Source organism: Phocoena sinus, chromosome 17, assembly GCF_008692025.1.
Source record: "Phocoena sinus isolate mPhoSin1 chromosome 17, mPhoSin1.pri, whole genome shotgun sequence".
NCBI classification, from domain to species: Eukaryota; Metazoa; Chordata; class Mammalia; order Artiodactyla; family Phocoenidae; genus Phocoena; species Phocoena sinus.
Genome location: NC_045779.1, coordinates 63557678 through 63577652, shown reverse-complemented (window position 1 = coordinate 63577652; position 19975 = coordinate 63557678). Strand labels below are relative to the sequence as shown.

At 42.7% G+C, this 19975-nt stretch overlaps 1 protein-coding gene across 2 annotated transcripts in view; it reads right to left on the bottom strand.

The window, feature by feature from the left end:
* The window catches only part of WDYHV1 (WDYHV motif containing 1), an 80152-nt gene that overhangs the window by 19997 nt on the left and 40180 nt on the right, over nt 1–19975 (bottom strand). The gene's annotated exons all lie outside the window — the stretch shown is intronic.

Sequence of the window (19975 nt, the reverse complement as noted above, 5' to 3'; positions counted from 1 at the left end):
TTATGCTCAAATGGGGTATTTCTACTTACTATTCATATAATAGAATGCTTTGGGAATAATGAACTTTAAAGTCAGTATTAATTTACTCATCAACAGACATTTATTGAACAGCTACTATATGCTACACTGTGCAAGGCACTGGGTATAGGATGGTGAACGAGACAGATGGGGTCTCTATCCTAATGGAATTTAGATTCTAGTGGGAAAGAAAAAAACAAGTAGGGGATGAATTTAATTTGTAATAAGTGCTATGAAGGGAATAAACAAGGGACTGAGATGCAGAATAACAAGGTGGGTTGGGGGTAGGGGGAGCTCTCTGAGGAAGTGATGTTGAAAGGTGAGAAGGAGCCAGCCTCAGAGGATGAGGGCACGAGCATGCCAGAAAGAGGAAACGGCTTGTGCAAGGTTCAGATCGTGGTCCTGTCACTTACCTGTAGTGTAACTTTTGTCACCTTACTTAACACCCTTCTCTGTGTCCGTTTCCTCGACTCTGTTGATGATAAATCTATTGCTGTGGCTGTGAGGGTTAAGTGAGCTAATACATGTAAAGTGCTAGGAGCCGGGCACATAAAATGTGAGCTCAGTAAATGTTAATAATTATGATTTCCTGAGCAGCAAGAGAATCGGGTTAGGAATTGCACTGCATTCCTAGTTGGGTATAATATGCTCAAGTGACTAACCCATGGATGACAGACCTCCCCGACACATTTACTCTGGAACCTGCCCTGATCCTGCCACTAACTCTCCATCAGAAAATGACATAAAAGGCACCTGAGGATAGAGATTTTCTATTTAACTCCCAACAGGATCACAAAATCTCACCATTCCCTACACATCCCGTGCATTCTTTGCGCAGGCCGTTCCACCTGCCTAGAACGCTTTTCCCAGCCCCTCTGTCGGATAAGCATCTATTGCTCCTCAGGACCACCTCCTGGCTGAAGCTCCCTCCAACTGAGAAAATCTCATCTTCTGTATCACTTTTTTGCATATGGACTTTGTTACACTGTAATCTTATTTGTACCTAGCACAATGCCTGGGCTGAATCAATGAAGAAACCCACACACAGATTCATAAAATGCTTTTGAAAGTCTCAGGACCACAAACTTACCCTGGACTAGAATAAGAATCAGCCTGAGCTTACATGCATACAACTATTTATAGTGTCTTGGTTAAAAATTAATGGTAGTTGAAAAAGTAACAAATGTGGAAACCTCGTGTTCATTAAAGTTTCTTTTAAGTTCAACTAAACCTTTACGAGTCTAGTAAATTTTCATACGAAATAAGAGGGCCTTTTATTACTGTTTGATAAACTCACATTGGACAGACTAAACAAGTCCCTTTTACAAACAATAAAAGTTCCTTTAAACATTTTAAAGCTGCAATTATAACTCTAATGCATTTGCTTTTTTTAAAAATAAGTACTTTAAATACCTGCTCAAAGAAGCTTCAACCCTAATAAGCAAAACATTCCCAAGTAAATTAATAACTTATAAATTTAGTAAACATAAATATATCTCAAATTCTCTAAAAAAAACTAACATTGTTAAAGTTAGTGAAATTTTTATACCTTTCCATTAAAAATCATATCTTAGGGGCTTCCCTGGTGGCGCAGTGGTTGACAGTCCGCCTGCCGATGCAGGGGACGTGGGTTCGTGCCCTGGTCCGGGAAGATCCCACATGCCGCGGAGCCGCTGGGCCCGTGAGCCATGGCTGCTGAGCCTGCGTGTCCGGAGCCTGTGCTCCACAACAGGAGAGGCCACAGCAGTGAGAGGCCCGCGTACCGCAAAAAAAAAAAAAAAAATCATATCTTACACTAATACCTTTTTTTAAAATGGAAATCATAAGGCTGCTATGGTGGGCAGAATAATGGCTCCCCAAAGAGACAAGCAATGATATCGAAGTCTATAATCTGGAAAAGGCAAGGAAACCATCAACCCCTAGAGCCTACATAAGGGAACCTTGCCCTGCTGACACCTTGACCTTGGCCCAGTGAGACCTGTGCCAGACTTCTGACCTTCTAATGAATTTGTATTAAGCCACTAAATTTGTGGTAACTTGCTACAGCCATACAGGAAGCCAGGACAGTGCATCAGACAGACACTCTAGCTCTGCCCCTTCAGACAAATTCCCTCTGATCCTTCTGCTGCATGTCCCCCATCCCATGCTGAGTGACGATCTGTCTGCAAATAAAAGCCACAGCCTAAATCAGCAGCAAGTTATCTTGGCCGCCCTGATACGCGGACCTGCAAAAACTGGACAGGAGGGCTCTGCCTGTCAGGGACAGGTGTAAAGTTGCCTCCCTCCTGTTCTACATGGGCTTCATTGAGGCTGACGCCAATCATGTTTGTACCCAAGAAGCATCACAGAGAATTGGCATTTCAAATTCTCGCCAATGTTTGAGGCATGTTTATGAAGCAGCAATGTCCCGGGCACCGGAACAGCCATTCGGAAGTGTGAACTCAGCACTTGCTCTCAGATAACTTTATCGACCTGGTCCCCAGGCGGGCAAGAGAGTGGACGTCAACCACAACATACGATCCAAAGTTCCGAATGCCCTAGTGAGGGACAAAGTACCAGAGGAATTCAGAGAGGAAGGACTGAGTTTGTGCTTCTGAGAAAGACAACAGTGCAGCATCAGACACAAGTCTACTATATGCTCTTCCTGAATCAGTATGAACAGGGGCTCCTCCTCTGAAATCTGGGAGCCAGGGACTGTGGCTTAAGAACCAGAGACCAAGACTTACCACCCAAGCCCATTTGGTGGTTTCAAATGGTTTCTTGAAAACAAAACACAAAACACTGAAGTTTGGGCAGATTTCCCTTTTGGAGAGAACTAAAGCTCTGTATTCCCTACGGTCCCAGTGCCTGAGCCTCATCAGTGTTCTAGAAAACTAACAGAAGCCCAAATGAACCCCAAATCTCTTCAAGGAGCCCTGTAGTGGGAATTTCATGTGTCAACGTGGCAAGGCCATGGTGCTCATTTGTTTGGTCAAACACCAATCTAGATATTGCTGTGAAGGTAATTTTTAGATGTGATCAACATTTTTTTTTTTTTTGCGGTACGCGGGCCTCTCACTGTTGTGGCCTCTCCCGTTGCGGAGCAAAGGCTCCGGACACGCAGGCTCAGCGGCCATGGCTCACGGGCCCAGCCGCTCCGTGGCATGTAGGATCTTCCCGGACCGGGGCACGAACCCGCATCCCCTGCATCGGCAGGCGGACTCTCAACCACTGCGCCACCAGGGAAGCCCATGATTAACATTTAAATCAGTAGACCCTGAGTAAAGAAAATCACCCTCCACCGTGTGGATGGGCCTCATCCAATCAGTTGAAGGCCTCAAGAGGAAAAGCCTACGCCCGCCCCCCACTCCGCCCCCAAGGAAGGAATCCTGCCTCCAGACTCGAAACTGCAGCATCAGCTCTTCTCTCCGTCTCCAGCCTGCCGGCCTACCCTGCATAGTGTGGACTTGCCAACGCCACCACGACTGCATGAGCCAATTCCTTAAAATAAATAAATTCTATAGATAGATTGTAAAGAACAAAATATTTTATTTTAAAGAATAAAATCTATCTCTATGTTAGGGTAAACACTGACCGAAGCCGCCCGCCCTGGCCAGGCAAGATAGTAGCCACTTGCATGAGTCATCTTACAACAGGAGGTCCTGGTAAGGAACGCAGAACTAACAAGCTACCATCAATGGGAAAGGTCTCAAGGAGAGAGGAGACACCAGTCCACATGTCCTCCCAACCTCCCAGAATCCTCCTCGGTGGAATCCATCTTGGCTGAGTGATGCAAGCGCCACCAGGAAGGACCCTGAGTCAGAATGACTGGCCAGAGACAACCTGGAAACTAACCCCATTCCCATAAAACCCGAGACTGCAAGCCACGTGGCAGAGCAGTTCTCCTGGGTTCCCTTACTCTCCTGCTCTCCACCCGGGCGCCCCTTCCCAATAAAGTCTCTTGCTTTGTCAGCACATGTGTCTCCTCAGACAATTCATTTCCGAGTGTTAGACAAGAGCCCACTCTCGGGGCCTGGAAGGTGTCCCTTTCCTGCAACATCTATATATCTATATCTGGGGGAGGGGGGTACTATATATATCTTTACAGAGATGGAGAGAGAGAGAGAGAAAGAGACATCCTATTGGTTCTATGCCTCTGGAGAACCCTGACTAATAAATACAAGCTCCTAGAAAGAGAACAAAGGCAAGGAAAGTCTAGAGGAAGGCTTCAGAGGGCAAGGGAGAAAAGCCAGAGGGAGAGCGGAATCTAGTGGCTACAAGAGGCAGTTAGCCAGCTACCACATCCTGAGAAATAACGTTTGGCAGGTGCCAAAGAGTGCAAGGAAACAGTCACTCTTAACCCACATAAGAGTACTTGAGTGACTCCCCTTTCTTTGTACTTTTTAAACTTGTATTCAATTATTTTAATTTTACTTTGCAATTTCATTTTTTCTTAATTTCAAAATTACTCCAAGGAGCCCCTACTTCCTTCAGAGAGGCAGCAAGGCATAGTGAGCAAAGAATCTGAAGCCAAACTGCCTGAGTTTGAACCCTGCCCTGCCTCCTCCTGGCTGTACCGGGCACTGTACTAAACCTTGACCTGCCTCAGTCCCCTTATCTGTAAAATGGGGATAATGACAGTACCTACATCATGGAATTGTTGTGAGGAGTAATTGAGTTGCAGCATTTTTTTTTTTTTTTTGGCGATACGCGGACCTCTCACTGTTGTGGCCTCTCCCGTTGCGGAGCACAGGTTCCAGACACGCAGGCTCAGTGGCCACGGCTCATGGGCCCAGCCGCTCCGCGGCATGTGGGATCCTCCCGGACCGGGGCACGAACCCGTGTCCCTTGTATCGGCAAGCGGACTCTCAACCACTGCACCACCAGGGAAGCCCCTGAGTTGCTGCATTTTACATGATTAATAACTTTTGTGTGGTTAGAGCAGTGCTTAACACATAATAAGCTTTACATAAACATTTGTTATTATTATTCACAAGCCCACTATCTTTTTTTTTTCTTTTTGCATATGTGCTCTAGGCAGAAAAACCATGTAGCCTTCACTGCCTCTAAAGAGAAACATAATAACTAAATCAATGACCCCCATAATTCTAGCCTTTGCTTATTGTTTAAAACCAGTGGTCTCCAACCATCCCATCAATAAACATTTTTTAAGCATAAACCCAATATATATGTATTTACTTATCTATCTATGAAGTATTGGCAGGCACTACTATGATTAACTAATATTTCGAAGCATAATGCACACATAGGAGGACAGTCATCATTAGTAATAATGGACATAAATCGATATTTCAAATAGTTGTGATCATTATGAACTTTCTGGCCAATTTTTAGTCAGATCTCATTAGCTTATCGTTAAGCTGACGCAGCCAGCGAAGAGCCGTATTAGTGCTCACATTTTTCTGTTCCTTTGCATCTGCAATAGTAGTATCGTCATTCTGCTGTTTCTTTGCGAGAAACTAGGAAACTTCTTAAAGCATTTGTCCATTTTGTGAGATTCTGTTTATTTAAAACTAGATACTGTAATCCATAAGTCCATTTAGTCAGGCATACAGAAGTTACAATATGTCACAGTACACTGAAAACGAACGATCAACTTTGGGTACCACTGGCCTCCGCTCCCCACTGAGGCCAAGGTGCCTTGGGTACTGACTGACATCTGATGGGACCACTGTCAATCCAGACATTAAACATTTGTAAAGTTTTTGTGCTGGTTGTTCTCTGCTTGTCCCCGAAGATCCATTCTCCACTTCTCTGCCTAGCTCAGCACCCTAGAAGGCTGACCACAAATGGCTGCGTCCCCCAGACTCTCTTGCCAGTTGGCATCTGGTTGGGTTTGTCCAATGGGAGGTGCTGACAGAGACCAGAGCAGAAAGAGAAAGAGTTCAGGGTCCTTCTTGCCTGCTCTCTCCTGACTGGCCCCTGGTCTCTGGCAGAAGCTGCAGCCCTCCTCCACATAAACCCTCCTTACAGCTCCAGCCATCACAAGGCTCCTCCCCAAACCTGGGAGAAGTAATTTTCCTTGCTGCTCATCTCTGGGGGCCTCAGCATCTTTTGTGTTCCCTTAACCCCGCCCACACCTGTCTGAGTAGTCCCTTCAATTGAACTACACAAGATTATTTCCTGCCAGAAGCCTCATAGATGATTTCTTTACTTCTTACTCTTTAATAGAGAGATCAATGAAAGTTTTCTTTTTTTTTTCCTTCCAGCACCTCACTTTGGAGACCACTGGTTTAAAGAGCTATTCTGATGATTGAGCCAAATCACTTTTCCTGACCAGTGTGAATGGAAGCCTTAGATTCCCATCACTCTTTGCTCAAACCAACAAATACAGGCTGAAAAGAGGTGGGCTCACAAGATGAGCCCTGGACAGCCGGTCAGCAGACTCAGCTTCTACTCAGGGCTGTCACAGCAGGGCTGAACCTCAGGGAAGTCACTTCTGTTCTCTGACTCAGTTTCCTCATCTTTAACAGGCAGGTGGGTTGGATTAGCTAGTCTCTAGGTCCCTTTTAGCTCATATAGCCTTTTGTGATTTTAGGAAATCATATAATAGTTCAGAGGAAACTATGTTATTTTGTCTTTTTGTTTTATTTCTTGTTTTTTCTTCAACACTCTCTCCATCCCCTCCCAACTCCCACATACACTCTCCATCAGTTAGAATTTTTCTTGGGTGAAAGTCCTTTAAATTTTATAAACTCCAAGGTAATAAGAAATAAAGGAAGCCCAGATGCAACATCAATAATAAATTGAATCCTACTCTTTCCCAAATGCTTTCAAATACATTTTTAACTGCCATAGCAACCCTGTAAGGTAGATACAAGTATTATCATCACTTTACAAATGTTGAAACTGGGGATGCTCAGAGAAATTATATGATGTGTTCAGTATCACATAGTGCGGCAGGCTGGAGCTGGCTCATGACAGCTGAGCTGAATGGATTCATCTTTTTCCAACCTCACATTCAGTGGCATGTTGGTAACTTAAAATCAGCCATAGTGGGGATATTTATACCTCAGAAATCAGCAAGAGCTACAAATCAGAGCTTTTTCTTTTTTTGAGAGAGAGCTGATTTTTAAACATTTACTATCACACACTCTCAACACACAGTTACTAAACCACAGAGGTAGGTTTTAAGCTCAGATCTGATCCTAAACCTGGTGCCCTTTTATGACTCTACAGCTGTCTTTCCCACACAGCAGCTAGTACGATATCTTGTGAAGGGTCTTTGTGAAATACTTATTTCCTGCATCAGGTGCCCCGGGGTCTCCAGGCCAAACCCTCATTAGCCTTGCCATCCAAATGGTCTTTCTTTTAGAGGAAAACTTGCCAGCAAATAACTGAAAGACTTCTTGGCTTGTGTTCATAGCCCTGCCCCTAGTAGATGGGAAGAGATTATATACAGAGCACAGCCCTGCATCTGTTTCCCTCCTATGTACGAACACAGTCCCCTCTTCCCCTCTCCCAGTTAGGATGCGCCCCTCTATCTAGGTCGGGCATTTCACAACTCTGAAGTGCTTCGACATGAGTGCAATTTTTTTTTGAACTATAATTGATTTACAATATTGTGTTAGTTTCAGGTGTACAGCAAAGTGATTCAGTTATGCATATAAATATATATAGATATATATTCTTTTTCAGGTTCTTTTCTATTACAGGTTATTACAAGATATTGAAATATATAGTTCCCTGTGCTGTACAGTAAATCCTTGTGGTTTATCTATTTTATGTATAGTGGTGTGCAACTGTTAATCCCATACTCCTAATTTATACTTCCCCACTGCTTCTTCTTTGGTAACCATAAGCTTATTTTCTATGTCTGTGAGTCTGTTTCTGTTTTGTAAATAAGTTCAGTTGTATTATCAAAAGTGATATTATGTGATATTTGTCTTTCTCTTTCTGACTTACTTCACTTAGTATGATAATCTCTAGGTCCATCCATGTTGCTGCAAATGGCATTATTTCATTATTTTTTGTGCCTAATTAATATAATTTTAACTTGAAAAAAACAGAGATGGGAGAAACCCTGAATTCAGGCAACCCTAAAAGCACGAACTTCATAGATTTAAGGACATTAAACATAACAGAGATCTCAAGATGTGATCTGGTCCCGCTTCTACCACCTTCCTAAGGCGTATCCCCCCATTTACAGGTGAGACAACTAAGGGTTAGAAATGCTAATTATCTGCTGAAAACAGGACCCTACTCTGTAATTTGCTAATTATAGTAACAGGATGTTGAGTATCTCTTGTCCCAGAACTTTGTTGTGGGTTTTTTTTTCCCATTATGAGTTAATTTTAACTAGTTTAACTATCACAGGTTACCTCACTTCCTAGTTCAGGGGACAACTGTTTTTTTCAAGTACTTCTCATAGGGGCCACATTCCTTAACTCAAAGAGCAGTTGCCTGGGCATATAACTGAGGAAAAAACTCTAGTCACTCTTTAATTTCTGAACACAGTTCACAGAGTCATAGGTACAGGTGTGAAGGGACATACATTAAAGAAACACATTAAACTTTGTGGTCTATTTCACAGAATCACTAATGACATAAAGTGTTTTGTCTCCTATATTATCCCTGGAAGATTTTTTTTAAGTTGGAAGTGCCCCTACTTTTGTTTTGGTTTTTTCCCAGCTTTTCTGAGATATAATTAACATATAACATTATGTAAGGTTAAGGTAAAACAACATGATGAATTGATACACACATATATTGCTAAATGATACCACAATTAAGTTAATCATCTCACTTAATTACCATTTTTTGGTGTCTGTGGTGAAAACATTTAAGATCTACTCTCCGAGCAACTTTCAAGTATATAATACATTGTTAACTAGAGTCACGAGGCTGTAATTAGATCCCCAGAACTTATTCATCTTATAACTGAAAGTTTGTACCCTTTGACCAACAGCTCCCCATTTCCTCCACCTCCCAGCCCATGTGTTACTATGAGTTTGGCTTTTTTAGATTCCACATAAGTGAGATCACAGAGCATTTGTCTTTTTCTGTCTACTTATTTTACTTAGCATAATGCCCTCAAGGTCCATCCATGTTGTCACCAATGGCAAGATTTCCTTCTTTTTCGTGGCTGAATAATATTCCATTACATATTTTTAAATATATTATATTAAAATGTATATTTCATATGTAATATATATTATATATGTATATATATATATATTTTTTTTTTTTTTTTTTTTTTTTTTTTTTTGCGGTATGTGGGCCTCTCACTGTTGTGGCCTCTCCCGTTGCGGAGCACAGGCTCCGGACGCGCAGGCTCAGCGGCCATGGCTCACAGGCCCAGCCGCTCCACGGCATGTGGGATCTTCCCGGACCGGGGCACGAACCCGTGTCCCCTGCATCGGCAGGCGGACTCTCAACCACTGCGCCACCAGGGAAGCCCCCTGTATATATTTATATATCACATATTCTTTATCCATTCATATGTTGATGGACACTTAGTCTGCTTCCGTGTCTTGGCTATTGTGAACAATCCTGCAATGAAGTCCCAGAACCTGGGATAAAACCCAGTGCAGAGGACAAATGGTGCCAAGTATCCTGACATCTAAGTTCAAGAGCTGGAGCCAGCCACCAACCTGAAGGGCTTATGGAGAGGCCAAAATCAACTCGACTCCCTCCATCCTCTGAATCAGTGTAATAGGAGGAGTGAAGAGAAGGGAGGACAGTGTTCATGGAAAGAGCCTATCCCCTCCCCTACATCACAGCAGGGACTCCAGGAGAATCATTCATAAAGCCCAGGAGTTCCAGTGATCTGGAAGACTGGCATTTCATTCCCCTACAGATGGCTGCTTGGGCAACAGGCTTGCAACTGTTTACTGGGCAGGGAGAGGGAGACTTGGAGAGGACACTGGCCTGGGAGATGAAAGGGCAGCGAGGCACCTTGCCATGTCCCCAGCAGCATACAAGGGTATGCAAGTTTCCCCTGGGTGGAGTGGACACTACGAAGGTAGCTGGGCTTGAGCCATCTCCTCTGCGTCACACGCCACGGGAGCCCCAGCTTTGGGCACCTGCCCCAGAGAGGACCGACCGCAAATCAGCTGGAGATATAGCAACAACCGGTGTAGAGAGGATGGAAACCTCGTCTTGGACTGCTAAGTAAGGTGAAATCTCTGTCTACTCCCCATTTCCACCCTCCTACCCCCCACCTAAGCTCCAGGAGGAGAAACAGCCACAAGGAAACAAGCAGCCGCTGCAGCCACAGCCTCGCCTGCACTGGCAGGGAGGGGAGCTACGGAGGGAGTCTGAGAGAGACGTTATCACATAAACCAGGCTGAGGCTCAGGACTGGACTGAAACTGCTAATAACCAGCAGGAACTGAAAAGCTGCAGAATTTGCCCTAAAGGTCATCAAGGAAGCTGTTCCCATGAAGCCTCAGAAAGAGCCACATAAAACAGTTGGGAGCCAATATTGAAAGAATATGTATTTTCATGTTGATGCCCCAAAGTGACACTTCCCATTAAACCACTTCCAATGTATTCAATATTATCGCCTACTGTATGCCTGGTACTAGGTCTATTGAGTCAAAAAAGACAGCTAGGGTCATCATATTTGAGGAGCCCACATACTTATGGGGGAGAGCCGGCATACAAACCAATAATTTTAATATTCTACAACCAGGTATACATGAGGTTCAGCAGAGACACAAGAATATTTATATTGAATAGACTTTTCTGTGTTTCAATTTCGTCATCTATAAAACAGGAACAGTGACAGCACCTACCTCATAGGACGGTTGGTTGGATTAAATGAGCTATTGTATGTAGAAAAGTGCCTGGCACAGAGTAAGTTGAACACTTGTTAGTAGTCAATACTGTAGTTATTATTGTTACTTTTATACTGAATAGCAAGGCACTGTCCTAAGCGTGCTAAATGGTTGATTAATCTCAACAGTTCTATGAAACAGGTACTACTTATTATTCCCATTTTATAGAGAGAACTGAGGCAAAAGAGGATGAGCAGCTTGCCCAAGTACACACGGTGGAACTGGAATTCAAACCTAGGCTGTCTAAATTCAGAACCCGCACTCACTGTGTAACATAGGAGTTAAGACTGGCCGATTTTGCTGGGCACTTCCAAGAATGCAAAGGCGAAAGTACTTTTTCCAAAACAGCAACCGATAAAATGTAGTCCTAAAATAACTTGCAATGAAAAAAGTCTGGCTCTGCACTCTTTAAAAACATTCGCACAAATTTTTAATCCAATTTTAAATTTGAAAAGGCAAAAATTATCATGGTGTCCTGTGAATGCAGACATGAGTTTGCTGGTCGATATGGCTGGGACCCCTCCTGGCATGCTGACCTGTCAACACTGCCTCTGGCTCCGCTGCAGAAAGCTGCATGCTGCCCCTCGGCCAGGTGCCTGTTGTGATTTGGGTGCCAAGCCCTCCAAAGGGGAATTTCAGGTCCTCAGAACGCAGCCTGGACAAGCTGGGCTTGCTCTCCATGTTTATATAACCATCCCAGCTCCAAAAACAAGAGATGCCGGTACTCTGTAATTACAGGCTTGCAGGCCTGTCACTGCAGAGAGAAAACATGGGTTATAGCTCCATCTGCCTGTGGGATCCAAACTCTGTCTGGAAGCCTAAGAAAGCTCCATGAAAAGCTCCATGAAATAGCACCACCATTCAAAACATCCTTTTTTATTAAATAAACAGAATTTGGCTGCCCCAAAACTGAGCACGGCTGTAGCATTGTAAATGACATCATCTCATCTGGGTAGCATTTTGTTAAAATTGAGAGGCTCCTATAAAGTTCCTAGCCACAAAACCCACCCCTCAAACATGTTCTTTAATCAAGAACAGCAAGAAAAGAGTTCAACTTGAGAAGTATTAAAAAAAAAAAAGTTCATTAATCCACACTATGCATCAGGATTCCAGATACCGAAATCTTGTTTCTCTTTTACACACTAAATTATGAGCTCGTGTTCACTGTTCCCATGGGGGGTTGGTGGTCCCAGCTTTCAATTCTACTGCATTTCATCAATCCTAAGATTAACATTTTTCATATCTTTGAATTCAGGCTGCATCTTACAATCCACAGCATCTTAGATATAATGAAACACAGACTCATGATTGAAACACATGTAGCCCATCAAGTCTACTTTTAAATCTCTCCCTGGTCAGCCCCTCCTCTCCTTCTGCACTGCCTTCCCCCTGACTAGGGCCCTCAGCATCGTTTGCCTGGAAATTTACAAGAGGTGCTTAACTTCTCTCCCCATCTCCAGCCTGAACCCCTCCAACATATCTACCTTACTGCCCAAGAGATCTTTCTAGAACACATTATCTAATCATAGCACTTCCCTGTTTATAATCATTCAATAGATAATTGTCAAATCTGAATAATAGGTAAATGAAGATTCTTTTTGCCACTTCTTCTGATTTTAGGTAGGTGTCTTAGTCTCAGGCTGCCATAACAAAATAACACAGTCTGGGGCCTTTAACAACAAAAATTAATTTGTTCACATTTCCAGAGCCTGGAAGGTCCGAGATCAAGGTCTGGTAGGGTCCAGTTTCTGGTGAGTGCTCTCTTCCAGACTTGCAGACACCCATCTTCTCACTGTGGCCTCGGATGACAGACACTTGACCTCATTTAACCTTAGTTTCCTCCTAAAGACCCTATCTCCGAATACAGTCATGTTGGGGGTGAGGGCTTCAACATGTGAATTTCAGGGGGGGACACAATTCAGCCCACAGCAGTAGGCTTGAAAACATATATAATAAAATTTGTAATGCATCACCCAGACTATTAACAATGGCTACCTCGGGATGGGGGGAACGGGGGTGGGGGAGCGTGATTTCGATGGACCCAGAAGAGAGCAGTGAAAGGGGACTTTCACTCTTTTTTTAAAAAAATTAATTTATTTATTATTCATTTATTTATTTATTTTTGGCTACATTGGGTCTTCGTTGCTGCGCGCGGGCTTTCTCTAGCTGTGGCGAGCGGGGGCTACTCTTCCTTGCGGTGCACGGGCTTCTCATTGCAGTGGCTTCTCATTGCGGAGCACGGGCTCTAGGCGCACAGGCTTCAGTAGTTGTGGCACGTGGGCTCAGGAGTTGTGGCTCGCAGTCTCTAGAGCACAGGCTCAGTAGTTGTGGCGCATGGGCTTAGTTGCTCCGCGGCATGTGGGATCTTCCCGGACCAGGGCTTGAACCCGTGTGCCCTACATTGGCAGGCAGATTCTTAACCACTGCGCCACCAGGGAAGCCCTGGACTAACTTTTAATTCACATCATTTGCTTTGGAAACTTGCTGCATCCCACTGAGGGGCGAATCAGATATTAGAAACAGGTGCATTGACATCATCTATCTGCAGTATAAAGATATGAGGCAAAACCAAAGAAGTTTTTGAAGGCTACGCCAGAGAGAACTCAAAAAAGAGAGGACTGAGATAAGCAAGGGCAATATGCCAAACGTCCTACTTTATTATAAGCTCCAGATTAGGAGCAAACCACTCAGCTTGACAACCTGCACTGGGCTGGATATTTTCCATTTGCTGCTCCAAATCCACTCCCCACTCCTCTCCATCCTCTTTGTCACCTGAAAGGCTGACCCGTGCGAACGGCATCTGTGAATCCCTTGCCTGTGGCTTCTAGTTAGATCCGGCCAATGGAAGGAAGACAGAGATCTGGAGGCAGAGGCAGGGTGGAAGGCGGACTATTTATTCCTGCCAACACCTCCCTGTTGTAACTAATTACCACAACCCTAGAGTCGTAAAGCAACACAAATTATTATTTTACAGTTCTGTAGGTCACAAGTCTAGAATGGGTTGGCAGCAATGGTCCCTCCTGGAGGCTCTAAGGGAGAATCCACTCCTTTGCCTTTTCCAGTTTCCAGAGGCTGCCTGCTTTCCTAGGCTCTTAGCCCCACAACTCCTTGACCTCTGCTTCCACCGTCGCACTTCTTTTTCTGTCTCTGAGTGTCCATCCTCCACCCTAGAAGGGATCCTTGGTCCCAACGGCACTGTCATCCTGTCTAGCTCATTCTCCACGCAGCAGCGAATCAGATCATGTCACGTGTCTATTTAGCACCCTTTGGTGGGCTTCCGCTACACTTAGAATAAAACCTAATTTCTTACCAAGGGCTGGTAAGGCCCTCCATGATCTGTCCCACCTATCTTTCTAGCCTCATCTCATCCCACTCTCCTTGTTATACTCCAGCCACACTCACTCTCCGTCAAGCCCTTGAACTTGTCAAGTTATTTCCCCACCTGAAAGCCTTTGTATTGTCTCTTCTTCCTAGGCTCTTTCTTATCAGCAGGGCTTAAATGTCACCTACTTAAGGAAGCCTTCCTTTAGTTCCCCATGCAAAGTAGGGTCTGACCTTCCTCCCCCATCCCAACTCCATTATTCTATATTTCAACCCTTTGATTATTTCCTTGGTGGCGCCTATTACAATTTGTAATGATTTCACTTGCTTGTCTTTTTTTTAATATTTATTTATTTATCTGGCTGGGCCGGGTCTTAGTTGCAGCACGCAGGACCTCCACTGCCACGTGTGGGATCTTCGTTCTGGCATGCAGGCTCTTTAGTTGCAGCATGCGGGATCTAGTTCCCTGAGCAGAGATTGAACCTGGGCCCCCTGCATTGGGAGTGTGGAGTCTTAACCACTGGACCACCGGGGAACTCCCTGTTTGTCTTTTCATGTATTCTCTACTAGATTGTAAATCCATGAGCACAAGGATTATGTCTTACCTAATACTGTATCCCTAACATCTTTGAGTGTGACAAAGCAGACCCTTAATGTAATACTTGTTGTGTGTGGTATACAGCCATTTCTTAGACTCTAAGAAGCAATGGTTAATAAAGCCAATTGTAGACTTTATTGCTGTGTGAGCCAGTTTCCTTTACTTGTTTACAGACTCTCTAACCTGCACAGCTGATGCCATCATTGTATCTCCAGCCCCACTATAATGTTGCAGGTAATAAATACATTCAATAAAATCACTATTCAATTCACTCGATTCAACAGCTACTTAGAAGCACTATGCACTGTGTATCTTACAAGGAGAAGGGTGAGGGTGAGTGTCATCATCTACTTGTTTTTTGTTGGGTTTCTTTTTTTCAAGTTTAAATAATTTTTATTTAAGCACTGATTTTACAAAATGTGATAGTTCAAAAGGTGAACTAAATTTACAACTTAATTTGTTCATGTAAATTGCCTTCAAAATACATTGCAGCTAGATGTGTATATAAGATTTTACATGTGTTTTGGAAGAAATCACACAGAAGCAGCTGCCTTTTTCAATAAAAACTTGGCCAGTTTCACATCTCTTTTGGTCAGTCAACCACAGTCATGTGATGTGAGAGTTATCAGGACCTTGTTGTACACATTGAACCACTCCAGGTGATGATTCATCTTCTCTGTTTGTAGGGCAACTCAGGACATAAAGCCAAATGCCTTCGATAGTTACTTCTCAGACTTGGCTTCCTCACACGGGAGGAAGGGGGTGGACCAGTGATGTGTGTGACCCACTGTGTGACTAGATGACCAGCATAAGGAGATAAGTGCTGTGTTCCCTGATTAAAATTTCTGAAAGAGAACTCTTTGTAGATAGCATCTCTCTCACTTAATTCCGACCATCCTGTTGCTTTAAGGTCAAGTGTAACTTGGTGCCTCTCCTCTGCTATCAACCAGTGCGCATCTGTGGACTTAATGGCCACAAAACAGAGTGCTCATCTTCTCCAACATCGAGTTATTGTACATTTCTTCTATTAAAGAATTCCGAACTGCCAAATGGACTCATGGCCACGAGGCTCCGGTTCCTGCCTCTCAGTGCAGCGAGCCCTGTTGTTTTGTTGTTGTCGCTGCTGTTGTTTTTCTGGCCGCGCCACGGGGCACGCATGATCTTAGTTCCCTGACCAGGGATCGAACACGCACCCGCTGCATTGGAAGCATGGAGTCTTAACCACTGGACCACCAGGGAAGTCCCCTGTCATCATCTACTTGTAAAGAAGAATAGTATTATTTTACTTATACGTGTAAATAATAGCAGGAATTAGTTACGATGCCTATTATGGGCCAGAAACCATGATAAATTTATTATATACATCATCTCATTTAATCTTCAAAACTACTACAGTATATCATACCAACTAAGAACATAGGTTCTAGAATCATATTGATTTGGGTTCAAATGCCAGGTTTGCTACTCTTGCAAAGTTCCTTAACTTCTCTGTGCTTCCATTTCTTCATGGGTAAAATGGGGGTAATAGTAATAGCCACACCTTGTTAGGGTCATTGAGAGAATTAAACAAGATCATGTATGTGAATGTGCTTAGTTCAGTGCCTGGCACATAGAAAGCATTCTATAGATGCCAGCTGCTGCTTCTTAACTTGCTCTTCTGGGGGACACTGTATGTCCTACAGCATCACACGATGCGACCAGCACACAGGGAGACTGGGTTAGCCAGGCTGAGTTCCCGTCCTTTAGAAGCACACCATCCGAGACAGCTGTGAGCACACACTCAGAATTCAGAAGAGAGCAACATGTTCCTCCAAATGGCTGTGTTCATTTCATAGGCCAAGCCCAGTAAACCCATGTCTCATTTCCTTTTCCACCAAAATAGCTATCTCTGCTCCCTGAAGAGGCCTTGGATTATTATAGTTCCCTAAATGCCCTGAAATTCTCAGGAGAGAAGGAATGTTCTTTTTTTTTTTTTAAAAGCAGGCACAGCTTGGAGCTAGAAGACAAAAGGTTAAATTATCTTAAGCTACAACAATGTAACTCATTTCCTGTTTTTCTCAACTGTCTAGACGCAGATCTCATAAGCATTAGCCATGAATCCCACCATCAGGTTAAAAATAGAAGGTTTAAAAAGGAAATGCTCTTGGGGGGAAAGATTGTAGGTTTCTACCTTCATCCACAAAATGACTACTTTGAAACAGGATATTTTGTCTTTGTTAGTTTTCCCATAAGTTCTGTTGAGCTGTATTTCCATAAGCAGGAGTGGAGAACACCTTTTTTCTAAAGAATATATCTGCCCCTGTTGAAGCAAATGTCATTTTCCCCATAGATTTGAAAAGCCATCTGAAGACGTACCTTATAGCAGCTTCTCTTAACAAGGAATGTGGTCACACTTACTTTAAAAATTTCACGTTATTGTGCAGACCAACATTTAGTCTCAAATAAATTTATACAACAAAAATTGCATATAAATTTGACGTTTTCTTCTTCTTTTATATCTTCTGCTTCTATAAAGTTTGTCTGATATTTTGTTTATAAAATATGAGTTTTCTGGAAAACATATTTTTTTTAAAAAACTCCTTTAATAATCCCTGAGCAGTGTTACACAAGTGTGGGGGGGATCTACCGTGACAAGTTTCCCAAATTCAGGGGACCACAGAGCCCTTTTATCCTGATGAGCCTATTAACACCTCCCAAAACAGTACCCCATGGAATACCAGTTTAGGAAACACGAATTGGATACCTCTATGATTTTTTTTTTCTGTTTTCAGAATTCTCTGAGGTTAGGTCTCTTCTCTAATAACCTCAGCTATGTGAATCATAACATAAAACTGAAAGTAGGGCTTCCCTGGTGGCGCAGTGGTTGAGAGTCTGCCTGCCGATGCATGTGGTGCGGGTTCGTGCCCCGGTCCGGGAGGATCCCACATGCCGCAGAGCGGCTGGGCCCGTGAGCCATGGCCGCTGAGCCTGCGCGTCCGGAGCCTGTGGTCCGCAACGGGAGAGGCCACAGCGGTGAGAGGCCCGCGTACCGCAAAAAAAAGAAAAAAAAAAATTCAAAACTTAAAGTAAACAAGTACTACTGACTGTTTATTACAAGTAAACAAGCAATACTGTCATGTTCTCCTTATTTGGGGGAGACGAATTGAAGCGTACCTTACACATACTCATGCATTTACTTTAGAATGAAAATATTCATTATGGCTTTTCATATTTATACAGATTCATACTGAAATAAATGTAGATGTGCGTGTTTAGTATACATATACATATTTCCTAGCTCTGTCCACTGAGAGGACCTAGAAACAATGACACCCCAGTAGCAATGAGCACACCCACCACCAAGATCATGGTTTCTAAATTCATCCTCCAATAGAAGGAACTAGTGCTTTTCAGAAAAAAGGTTGATTCCAGGGTTGGGGCAAGGAAAATGCAAGATGAGCTTAGAAAAAGAAGGAAGTGCCATAACGTAAGAAGGTACAAACAAATGATAGAGCATGTTGAAAGGATACGGGAGCCAGCCTGATTATGCTCCTAGTGGCCAAAGCTGGAACAATTTGAGCAACAAAATTAATAATGACAGTATCAGATTATAACCCATAAAATAAAATGTGTATAAGCTCATTCTAATATAAATAAGTGGGGGAGAAGGAACAACTCTTCCCTAGAGAGGAATTCCAATTAATAAACATAGGCATGAAGGAAATAGAAAATCTCCAGTAAGCAAATACCACATTAGTAACTGTTGCTGGCAAGAATCCTCCATAGATGCTAGAACGAGTGTGCAAAAGTATGAGAAATAGGATATATTCATAATCTCAAAGTATCTCCCCAAGATATTTGTTAGCTACAAAAGGTAAAACAGTAACTTAAAATGGAGAAACCTGACAAGTACCACTTTAACCAAGAGGTCAAGGTTAGCAACACCAGTTATAAAATATATTGGCATCATGTACCTCCTGATATGGTACATGGTGGAAGATGTAACATTACTTCTGAGGTATCCTTGCCGAAACTGCATTACCTCAGTTTAATCAAAGAAAACACAAACCCAAATTGAAGGACATTCCACAAAGTAACCGGTAAGTTCTTTTCAAAAGTGTCGAGATCATGAAACACAATAAAAAACTACATTACAGAAGACTAAGCTAGTCTCGTCTCATAAATTCACTGGATCGCTATAGGAAATTGGAAAGTTAAACAGGAAAACAAGCAATTTCAAGTAAGATCTGTAATTTACTTAATCGTATTATATCAATCTTAATTTCCTGGTTTTGATCATCATACTGTGGTTAGTTAAGATGTTAACATTAGGGAAAGCTAGTGAAGCATATATAGGAATTCTCTGTACTATTTTTGTAACTTTTCTTTAAGTCTAAAATTAGTTCAAAATTTTTAAAAGTTAAAAAAAAGTTCATTAGCCAAGTATCTATAACTCGATTCCTGTGCATATCAATGATATTAATAACACTAATAGTAATAATAATGTGATAAAAAATTTTTTTAACTTTCAATTTCTGATCACCTTTAATGTACCAGGAGTTGTAGTAGGACCTTGTATGTGTTCCTTCCTCTGTGTGTGTGTGTTTCCTTTTAACCTTTACAACGCAAGATCATAAAGCTAAGCAACATGACCAAAGTAATTTTGCTGGTAAATAGCAAGAGATATGACGTCAACTTTTGCTATAACCTAGCACAGAGGATGAAAGTAAATTACTTACTGTTTGAAAGACGCTAAATAGCAACCTAAACTTATAGGCAATGCTGAAGATCTGTGCTACACTATTTCTGTTTCTTGTTCATTTGTCTAAGACTTGAAGGCATGTCAACAATGCAGAAATTCAAGAATATAAATTAATTAACACCATGCATGAATAATGTCCTCTTTACTCTCTGAAATTTTGTCTATAAAATTCCTCAGGGTTGCATGCACACTTTGGAAGACTCTGCCAAGCACTTTCTCACAAATTGGTTTTATTTAATGCTCACAACCACTAAATGAGATAGGTTTCATTTTTGCTATTTTACAAACAAAAAGAAAAGTAAATCTCAAGGAGGCTGAGAGGTTTTTCTTTTCCCCACACATCCCTCCACCCAATAGCCAACAAACCCAGTCATTTTTGTCCACTGAAATTAAGGTCAACTAACATCCAAATTGTCCTTGAATGAGAAAATAAGTAATGAAAGTACGGGGTTGGTGGCTGGTAAGGGGGCAGGCAGAGGGGAAGGAGGAAGACATTTTGGCTAATTAATAGTTAAAA